Raw genomic sequence first — 11,096 nt, 5'->3', positions numbered from 1 at the left:
AAATGATCCTGAAACATTCAGACTCTGGCATTTGGGTGGAAATTAAACAACTGATGTGCAAGTTACTGACACAGAAGAACCTGTGGGGCCCCACCTCGAATCGTGTGTTCAGATTTGGGGCCCTCGCTACAAGAAACACCTTGAGTTGCTGGAGAGAGTTCAGAGAAGGGAACGGAGCTGGTGAGGGGTCTGGAGCACAAGTGTGATGAGGAGCAGCTGAGGAACCTGGGGCTGTTCAGCCTGGAGAAATGGAGGCTGAGGGGAGACCTTATCACTGTCTGCAACTACTTGAAAGGAAGTTGTAGCATGGAGGGGGTTGATCTCTTCTCCCAAGTGACAAATGATAGGACAAGAGCAGAGGGCCTCAGGTTCCACCAGGGGAGGTTTAGATTGGATATTAGGAAAAATTTATTCACTGAAAATGTTGTGAAGCACTGGAAAAGGCTGCCCAGGGAAGTGGTAGACTCACCATCCCTGGAGTTGTTTAAAAGATGTGTAGATGAGGTTCTTAGGGACATGGTTTAGTGGTGGACTTGGCAGTGTTAGGTTAATGGTTGGACTCAATGACCTTAAAGGTCTTTTCCAACCAAAAGGATTCTGTGATTCTCACTCTTCCACACAGTCTGTAGGTGGATGCTGCACCACTGATCCCAGATCTCTGCGAGCAAGGTTACAAAGCCTAGGTTGCCTTTTGCTCTCAGCTCTTGCTCCCCACACTATTTCCAGTGGTATTCTATGTGTGTTGCCCTGTACACTCCAGGCACGTGGTGCTTCTCTCCCTCTCAACCTCCCAGCCTCGGCTGTGTAAGGGGCAGAAGATGCTGTGGCTCCCCCTGAGCTCCACAGGACGCTGGTGCTGAGCAGCCCGCTGGCAGGTCAGGCTCAACGGGCAGGTGTTGAACTCACGCTGCCTTTGCAGAGTCTCCCTCCTCTGTTCACCCACTGCCTTCTGTTGCTTGTAGAAAATTAGCTTCCATAGAAGCAGGGCGCTCTGGCAAATTCACTTTAAGCTTATTAACAGATCTCATTCATTGGAGGGTGTGGGAGAGACAGACAGGAAGCAGTATGGTAGCGAAGACCTACTATTTTTATTAAACAAGGCTAAAAAGTGTTTTTTAGGGATTCAACTTCACTACCTCTCTCTGCCTCAGCATTCACTTTGTTCTCCTGTCTGCTAACATTGCACACTCAAGCCAGATATCACCCACCACACCAGGGAAGGTGCAGCAGATAGATAGCAATACAACAAGAGTTACAGCATTCTCAGACACTCAAGGTGACAAGAAGCAACTTGGGGACTCATCTACACTGTAGTTTAAGAGCAGTCTCAAGCCCTCGTATGCAGCCCTTGTTCCCTGATCATCCACTCCACGTACTCCCAGGAACCAGGGCTACAACTGGGGCAAAACCAGACCGGTACACAGAAGGTAAAAGGTGTGCTTTGGGGTGTGCAGAAAGGCAAACAGAAAGTTGTGACCTCAAAGGGAAGGACACAGAGCAGGGTGCAGCACATTCCTCCCCAGAAAGCCCAGGTGTGGGGTGCTCCTCCGAAGCACGGTGCTTTTTCAGAGCTTTCAAAGAGTCAGCTGGGCTGTAACGATGTAAATTAACCTCTAGTGTGAGCAACAAGATGTGCCAGACAACAGTCAGTTGACGTCTCCATTAACCATAAGTTTGCAGGTGACACAAAAGGTTGTGGGGTCATAATTAATAAGGTCAGCTCCCATGAGTGATGTGGTGATCATGGAAACTGTGATCTGAAACTACGTCTGAACAGAAAATGCTGTAAGGAATTTGAAGGCAAGGTCACGTATGTATGAAACAAAAATCTAGGTCATGGTTATATATTGGTACTTGGAAAAGAATGGTTTAGAAAATAATTGTGAGGGCCTGATGAGTCACTAAGAGCACATGAGCTCACAGTGTGTTGCAGCAGCCAAAAAGCAAAATGTCAGGTATAAACAATGTCATTTCCACTGAAAGCAAAAGTACTGATTGGAGTATTGGCTCCTCACTTCACATTTCCATTTCTTAAAAGAATGTTGGCAAGTGTAAAAGGGTTCTGAAAAAGTCTATAATAATTATTTGAGATCTGGATAATTTCTTCCAATGAGAAATGAAAGGAACCAAGTCTCAGTAGAGAGAAAATCCTATAAATACCTGTACAAAGAGACACCTGGCAGTAGAAAACTCTAAGCTAATAGGGAAAAGGCTAAAAGCTGAAAGGTTCAAATTCAGACTGAAAGTTGAGCTCGTCAAGGATATGTAATTAGAGATTTCTAGTTGTGGAATTCTCTCCCAGTGTAATGAGTAATGAGTAACTTATCATGAAATGTAGTTTATTTCTGGAAGAAGCCACAAGCCTGAGGAAGTACGTACTTGATGAAACTGTCTAGTCGGCACTACACAGGACATCAGAGCAGATGGTTGCAGTCTAAACTGCACATATCCTCGTTCACATCCAATCTTACTCTGAAGAGAAATAAGCTGCCTCCTGGCCAGGGAAACTCAGACATAGACCAGAGAGCACAAAAATCCCATCCAGCTCCAAAGAGCTCACATTGACATTTCCTATCCACTATATGCCATCTAAAGCAAGCCTCATGGTGTACTGTGTCTCTCCCTAATCGCGTATAAACTATACCATAATCTCCATGCTTCACGTTCGGAGTTACACTGCAAAAAGCCACATCTGGCTGGCTGGGAAGCAGCTGTGCCTGTGGTCGAGATCTGCAAGCACCATGCTTGCACCCACAGTTTCTTTGGAAAGATTTGCCAGCAGCAATATGAAGAAATATCAGACATATAAAGTACAGAGAGCTTTTTACAACTGAGTAGTGCTGGTTTGCATTAGAGATGGTGGAAACTGCATACAGACATGGCCAGGCGAGAAGACAGGCCTTGGCTGCAGTCAGGAACGGCCAGCTTTTGTGCCAAACACCGTGTGGTACTTGGGGGCTGTGTTGGCACCTCGCATGGTCAGCAGCCTTCTGCAGTTAGAGCTGCATGCTGGAGCTTGACAAATGACAAACATCTTCCATTTCAGAGTCTTCACTCACTGCAGCAGCCAAAGCGAGAAAGACAAAGAGAGGGAGAGAAGAGAGAGGACCAGGCAGGCCCCGTCTCCCTCCTCCCCACCGTCCTTGGAAGAAGACTTGAAGAGATCAGCTCATGGGCCAGAAACGGAGCTTCAGCACACACTCCTGATGGGATGTCCTTGTTACTGTCCAATAAAGAGGGAGGGGGCTGTGCTTAGTGAGAATATCCTGACAGATAGTTTGCAGTTCATGGCAGCAGAGAACAAGAATCAGCTGCTTCTGGTGCCCTGAGGGTACCTTCCAAAAGTGCTTCACCTTGTCCTGAGCTTGCCTTCACACACAGAAGGGGAACTGCTGACAATTCACAGGGGTGGTCTCCTGTCTTGTTTGCTTGTAATGATTTGATGGCCTGTTGTTTATTGGTCTTGCTCATTTTTAACAGCTTCACAGTAAGCTGGATTGGACGGCTGTATTCTCCACCCTGGTCTTCCACCTCACAGCTACCACCAATGAGGACAGACTTGCTATAATCCACAGGATGATTTCTGCCCTCTGGGATATAGGCCATGAGGTCCTGGACAGGAAGTGTTAACCTTCCAGGAAGATGGTTCCAGCCACAGACTTGGCAGATATTTGGCAGCATCCTGGAAGACACAGATCTGGCTTTCTTTAATGTCTGGGATGAGGAAGAGTTCTGTTACCCAAAGTGTCTCCTCATCCACCATGGATAGTTGTGTGCCATCCTGTATTGTAGGGATCACACTGACTAAGCCAATCTTCACTGCCATGATCAGCAGCAGTAAGAGCTGGCAGGATGTGCAGCAGGCACAGAGGAGAGGCTGAGGAGTTCCTACAAGCCTGGATTTTTATGTTGGTTGTGTTGGCCATGATCATGTGAAGGGCGCAGGGCAAACTTCCCTGTGTTTTCAAAGTGCAGTGTGCATGGACAGCTTTTTCACCACAGAGTACTCCTGCCACAGAAGCCATAGCTGTGTTATTATACTGAACATGCCCAGAGCCCTTCTCAGGCATGGACTGGCCCTTCTCCATGTGATTAAAAGCTCCTTAATCCTCAGAACATGGGCAGTCACATGCAGGTCACCTCTTTGGAGTGAAGCATCTCCCTTATGAGGAAAGGCTGAGGGAGCTGGGTCTCTTTAGTTTGGAGGAGACTGAGGGGAGACCTTATTAATGTTTACAAATATATGAAGGGTGAGTGTCAGGAGGGTGGAACCAGGCTCTTCTTGGTGACAACCAACAGTAGGACAAGGGGTAATGGGTTCAAACTGGAACACAAGAGGTTCCACTTAAATTTGAGAAGAATCTTCTTCTCACTGAGGGTAACAGAGGGTAACAGAGCCTGGAACAGGCTGCCCAAGGGGATTGTGGAGTCTCCTACTCTGGAGACATTCAAAACCCATCTGGACACCTTCCTGTGTAACCTCATCTGGGTGTTCCTGCTCCGGCAGGGGGATTGGACTGGATGAGCTTTCGAAGTCCTTTTCAATCCCTGACATTCTGTGATTCTGTCCTGTCCCTTACCTGCTTCTGAACTACAGCTGGGAACTGGCTGGGAGAGGACTGCTTTGCATGTCTAAAACCACGCTTTGGCTGATGCATCATAAGTGATGTAGGTGCAGCCCCTGGGTATGTTCCCTGGCACTGTCAATGTACCGGTACAGACATACCCAACGTGTGTCACTCACGGGCCTCAGGAGCTCAACAATACCATCACAGCCGGCTCCACACAAGGTCCGGCACATGGCCTTGGCACTGCAGGGTGTGTGTCATGAGCGCTGTAACAACAGTATGGGCACAGCCAAGGGATTCCTCCTGTCGGCCCAGGGTCTGTGTAAGTGCACAGGTGGAAACCAGGATACCAGTTTTAAACCCCAAAACCCTAATAGCTTTGGATTAGGTTACCTGGAAATACCCTTCTACGTTTGAGCGGGAGTTTGGTGCAACGAAGGCACTGCTGATGGGCTGTACTGTCCAGGGGGCTTGGACACAGGGATTCACTGTGCTGTTGTCTTGTAACCACCTCCTTGAAGTTACAAGAGCCCAGACATCATTCTGGCTGCTTCAGCATTTCTTCCTTTTCCCACCCAAGCCAGGGAGTGGGCAGGACAGGGGCTCCTCTTTGTGAGAGGCAGCACAGACAGAGCACTCAGGAAAACCAGGCTCTCTCCTTAACCCAGGACAGTCCATTTGTGTGCCTGCACTCTTCCTACCCTGCAGTAAAGCTGCTGGGCAGGAGGTGCTTCTGTGGCTGCTGGTGCCAAGCTCAGGTGCTGCACAGTCCAAGTAACCACAGATTATAAACAAGCTACCCAGTGCTGGTGGCTGTATCAAGGGTTAGATGCCTACTGGTGTTCTTCATATGCCTGGAGACACAAATAAAATAAAGCCACCCAAGGATAAAATTACAGGGCGTAAAAGCTCCTGGAGTTCGTGGTGGATCAGATTGTGCTCCCACGGTCAGAAGGGATCTGACATGTCACATCCCCAGCATCTGCCGTCCCCAAGGCAGCTGGTCACGTGGTGCCGTCTGTGCGGAACGATGGAGTCTGTTTTACAACAATACCGCATAAGACAGGCTTTGAAGAGGTGCTCTAGTAAACTGCATGCAATTTTATTTTCTTTTCAATAAAGGCAATTTAGAATTGCACAGGGGTAGAGGAAACATCTGATGTTAATTCTTTCTTTGTATCACCAAAATTGAAAAAAGAAATTAAGCTTCACTAGCAAATGGCTGAAACACAGCAAAGATTATTATATGTCAAAATACAACTTGAAGTAATCCTTCACCTCCACATTATGAATTCATAAAAGGAATTGCAGCATGTTTTTAATTATTAACTACCACATAATGGAGTGAGCAATACAATATACTAAAGTTTTTCTTTTATTTTTTTCCATATGGAAGATTTGAATTTAAAATCTGGATATGGCCACAAGTTGAAGCAAATTCTCAAATTTCAGTCTCACCTTTCAATATCCACATGACAAAAGCCCAATTAAAAGGAATTCCTCCAGGAACAATTAGGCCTGGGACAGCAGTGTTGATGCTATACAGTTCCAAGTGCAGATCAACAGATCCATGTGAATGGATCCTGCACAATGCTTGTGTATTAATGTCAGCAACACCACATCACTCATCCAGAAAAAATAAAAGGAAATCTGATGACATCGTTCATCTTCCCTGTCAAGTGACCCACAATGCCTCAATAAACGGATATTTCATAACGCATTTTTGTAACTAGCAATCAGAAACAGTGGGAGTGATGAGTACAATATTTTCCAGTCAATGACACCAGAGTCTAGTGGCTGTTTGTTGTGACTTCTGTACGGGTTGAATACATTCCCTGCTCAGTTACCTCTAAGAGATATGGACATTGACTGGGTATGACTACCAGTTAAGCTAAGGTGCTTTTTTATGACACTTGATTAGTCTAAAGGAATCTGGAAGTGAATGAGAATGATGCTTTTGTGGTGCTCTCTGTTCTGAGGACCTGCAGCACCGGGAGGACCAGCACCGTCTCTGCTGCTGGATTGTCCCGCAGAACTCGGCCGTGGCTCAGGAGCACGGTGGAAGTGTCTGAGCACACACCATGAACAGGGCACAGCTCCTCAGCGTGAAACACAGACCCTCGCTCCACGCGTTGAAAGGGTTAACCAGCTCTGCATCAGATCACAGTGGAGTGCCTGGTCATTTCTATACTGGAAAAGAAAGACATTTTTTTTCCTGCTGCTTGTGTCTTAGGTAAAATACAGTTTGAGTGCTTTACATCAGTGGTGCTCAGTATCTTTTGACATGTTACAACAGCAGAAAGGTAGAGATTGGCTCTGTCTCTACCGAAAAACAGAACGGAGCAAGCGTAACCCAGCCTGGCCTCGCCTTCACCTTCCACTGCTGGGATCTACCATCTGGAGGTGGAGGACTAATATCTAACAATCACAGCTCCTTTGAACAAAGAAGAACATGCAGTGTTCGGTCCACACCCTTTACGTGAGCCCAGGTGTAGGAAGCAGGGCTGAGCACTGAGAACCAGCAGCGCTGCCTCGGCCCCGAGCCCCAGCCTGCGAACCCGCAGGGTGAAACAGCTCAGTGCGCGAACGGAGAGAGAAATGCAGCCAAAGTGCATACGGCACTTCAGGTCTCATTATGTTTGTACTGAGTTCTTACACAGAAAGGCCAGTTTCTGGGTTATAGGTCTGTGCAGATAGGATGAGATCAGCTGTGTGGACCAAGGAGTTCGCTGTGAACATGCGGCGTGTGCCAGAAGATTATCTTCAACAGAAACAAAGCAGTGACAGAACAACCTATGCTGGTAACTGGATAAATCTTTAGAAATACCATAGTAGTGTCCTCACAGCAATCTCACAAATGCTAGACGTTCACCACCACCATTTACTTTGCTTTTTGCACACTAGGAAATAAATTTTAGGGCATTGCTGCCCTAGCCCTGTGGCCCTGACAAAACCAGCGTGGTTAAAAGCACTGTCCTCAAGGTGCAGGTTAGACACGACTCAAGAGAAACTCATAGAGCACTAGATATCAAGGTGAAATCCTGGTTCTACTGAATACAGGGAGCAGGTCCTCTTCTAGAATGAACTCTGTATATCCACATACATGATTAGGGATTCCTGAGTGCTCCGGTAATAATAAATAAAAAAATTTTCTGGTTTTGGCTGATTTCAGTAGAGAAAGAACTTTACCTGGTTTTCTATATATGTTCATATATTCACAAATATATTGACGTGCATTGTATATTGGCACTGAGACATCAATGCAATTTTTCTAGGAGTGTCCCTGAAAAAAATATTTTCAGTAACAGAGCTAGTCCCTATCTGTAGATCCCACTTCTGTGGCTAAAAGGAATTAAAAATGTATATTAAGTCTGACATTAGCGATGGAGGAGGTATTCTGAACAGCTCCTCCATCATCCTGTGCACACAAAGGAATTCCCGTTGCGTGTGTATTAGAGCTTTGTTGGGTGCAGCTGTAGGTGATGCACAGAAAAGTTCTCCCATGCATGTCCATTGTTCCTGCACAGTCCTACTGATCTCACTGTCAGAAAACTTTCCTGGACACCTCCTTGTTACTTTCATCTGCTTTGTCCTACCTCCTACATACCTTATAGCGGAAATGTCATTCACCACTGCCAGTCCACTCCTCTGAGTGCTGCACCAGCCAGGGAGCTAATGTACAGCACCTGGGGGTCTCTGGTCATGGGTCTGTCCCCTTCAGACAACAGACACCCAGGTGGCTCCAGGCACTCCCTTTTCTTCACTTTGTGGAGACCAGGACTTGATTTAGGAGAGAAATGGAGTCTGCTAGCTGGGTTTAGCATGGCTGTGATTTATCTCTCCTATTTCTGAGGAAGGTGTCCGAGAACATAAAATTCTGTACTAAATTTCCAGAGAACTGACACATCTCAAGGGCACAAGTGTGGATCCCTCCAGTGACTTGCAGTGTAGTCTATCAGGAAAGAGTTTTCCTTAATGAATTTTTGCTTGTGAACTTGTTATGCCCTGGTATAGCTAGTGAATTATTATCCCTCTTAATGGCAATTCTTGAGGGCTAAGTTTTGAGATATTAGAGATTATGCCCAGGATCATTTTTTTTAAAAGGTGCTATGTTATTACAGTACACCACCTTTTCTTTACTCCCGTTTTCTTGTACATATTGTATTTTACATGATTTCTCAAGCATTAAGATGTGTTGTACAGTTTTAAACCTGCCAAAAGATGCACTCTAGTGCACAGGCAAGCAATTGGATTTTTTATACAGGAAATGTATTTGTTACCTAAACAGCTGAAATCTTTCCCCATGCTTTAGAAGTAAGCTAGATAGGAAAGAGAATCACCCATACACTCAGTAAGACTGAGCTCCTCAGAAGACTTTCTTCCTACATAGTATCAGCGTGCTGCAAAGAGCATCACGGTAGGACCTGAGCACATGTGTGATGGACCAGGAATTTTCAGTATGAGGAATGTCTTTTGTACCCCCCTGGCCATGTTTCCTCACACTCTCAGATACACCAAGTGCAGAGACCGATACTGCTGGGTATGAAGGACTCAGAGAACAGAAGGGCAGGATCGGGCCACAATGCATACAGGATGTCTACATACAGTGTTAAACTCAGTAAAAACAGCATGTCTAGAGATGCTCCTTATAGTTCTTTTTCTTCTTTTATTAAAGAAAACTGCCAGACAAAGCAATAAAGAACATTTCCTTTTACAGCTTAACGTGGCTGCAGTGTCTTGGCTGTTCTGACATTTGGCTGGTGGTGCAATGGGTTGGAATTCACCTCTCCAGGGCAGGAAGGTACCGGTGCTCCCCTGCTGTGTCCCACCTTCCCCTCAAAGGGGGGGACTGGTAGGGTCTGCAGCTCCCATCAGCAGGGCAGATGTTAATGGAGGAATTGCAGAGTGCTGTCAAAATTCAAAATTTAATAGAGGAGCCTAATGCTAGAAGAGAAAAAGTGTCCGTGACTCAGTCTCCTGTTCACTCGGAGGAACCAGCTGCTGGGGAAGGCAAGAGGAAAGGGAGGCAAGGCTGGAGGTGTGGCCTCCCAGATCTGATTTTGCTAGAATAATCCGGTCAGAATAAACCAGATACAGCAGCCCAAGATGGGTAAAAATGTTTAATTCAGTGTTGTTCCTTTCAATTTTTCTGAAGCAGAGAAGCCCTGAGTCTTGCTCCTTCAAAAGGTGAAAGCAGCTGATATTTATTTGGGATTTTCAGGGCTTGTAGGCTTCTTTGGAAGTGCAGCTGAAGGGCTGGAATACAGTGGATCCAGCTTCTTCATGTCTAGGTTGCTTCTCATCAAGAGAAGAGACAACCAGGTTCCCCTGCCAGCACTAAAACCTCTTCTGTTTTGCAGGAGAAACTGGGTTCCCCAGAATGAGAGCTCACCATCAAGAGAAAGCGCTTCTCTATTGAAGAGCTAGGTTGTGGGCTTTCACTTCCCCACCTGGGAAGTGAGGAGGGCACTCCATGTTTCCCTGAAGTGGTGGAAACCAGAGATCAGCACAACTGGAGGTCCTTTTCTTTTAAGTTAGACTGTTTTAATGTTAGAGGGAGTGTGAGGCTCAGCTGAGATTGCTGCAAGGAGAGTGGGGTCTCTGTGCAGAGTGAGTAGCGGAGATGGGTTTGATCTTGCTGAGTACCCAGACCTTTGGTTAACTGCCTTGTTCATCTTTATTTTTTTGGATGAAAGCAGGTGTTTTCCCTGACACTGTTCTGCAGCCTCTGCTCTCTCCTCCCGCTGCATCTGCTCCACATCCTCCCGCTGTGACCCCTACATGACGGATGTGCTGCAAGCTCGCACAGCTGGATCAGGCTAACAAGGAGTAGCTGTTACCGTTTTACTCAGAAAAATGCCATGATAATTTCAGGGGCTAAGCGGTCCAACCCATGCTTGGGAACATCACTGTCGGCAGCCTGTTCCTCACCTGCTGTGGACAACCTGATCTGTGTACCATGGATCCTGGCACTGTGACTGAAAATCTTCAGTCTAAGTCCTTGTCTAATTAAGTCATTAGAGTATTTAATGTTTGCAGTTTAATATGAAATTCAGCTTATTTGCCTGGGCTCCTAATTTGTCCTGAGGGACGCTACTAAGGGTAGATACTGAATCTGTACATCACTAGACCAGCCTCATAGCCAAGCTCAGCTGTAGCACAGGCATGTACAGCTCCAGAGACTCATGCCGATAATTACAGCGCATGTCACATCAGCAACTGCATCTCTGTGTGCCTCTGAGGAATGTCACCTTGCGTGTGCCTCCGCAGTGGCTGTCACCCTGCTCCTCTGCAGAAACGATGGTCAGCAAGGAGCTGTTAAAGCTCATAAGGCTGGTCAGCGGGGAAGGATAAGAAAGTGAGGCCATGAGCTTCCCGCTGGCAGGCAGGACGAAGCGAGACCTGTGCCCATCAGTGATCTGAGCAGCTGGATTGCTGCGGTAGCTCTGAGTGTTGGAGCCTGCAAAATATCACAGATGAGCAAGTCTGCCTTAGTGTACGGTCTTGTTTCTTTCACTCACTGCCTAG

This window comes from Columba livia, chromosome 2 (genome assembly GCF_036013475.1).
Source record: "Columba livia isolate bColLiv1 breed racing homer chromosome 2, bColLiv1.pat.W.v2, whole genome shotgun sequence".
Lineage (NCBI taxonomy): Eukaryota > Metazoa > Chordata > Aves > Columbiformes > Columbidae > Columba > Columba livia.
The sequence above is the reverse complement of the archived record's forward strand: the minus strand, read 5'-3'. Positions refer to the sequence as shown.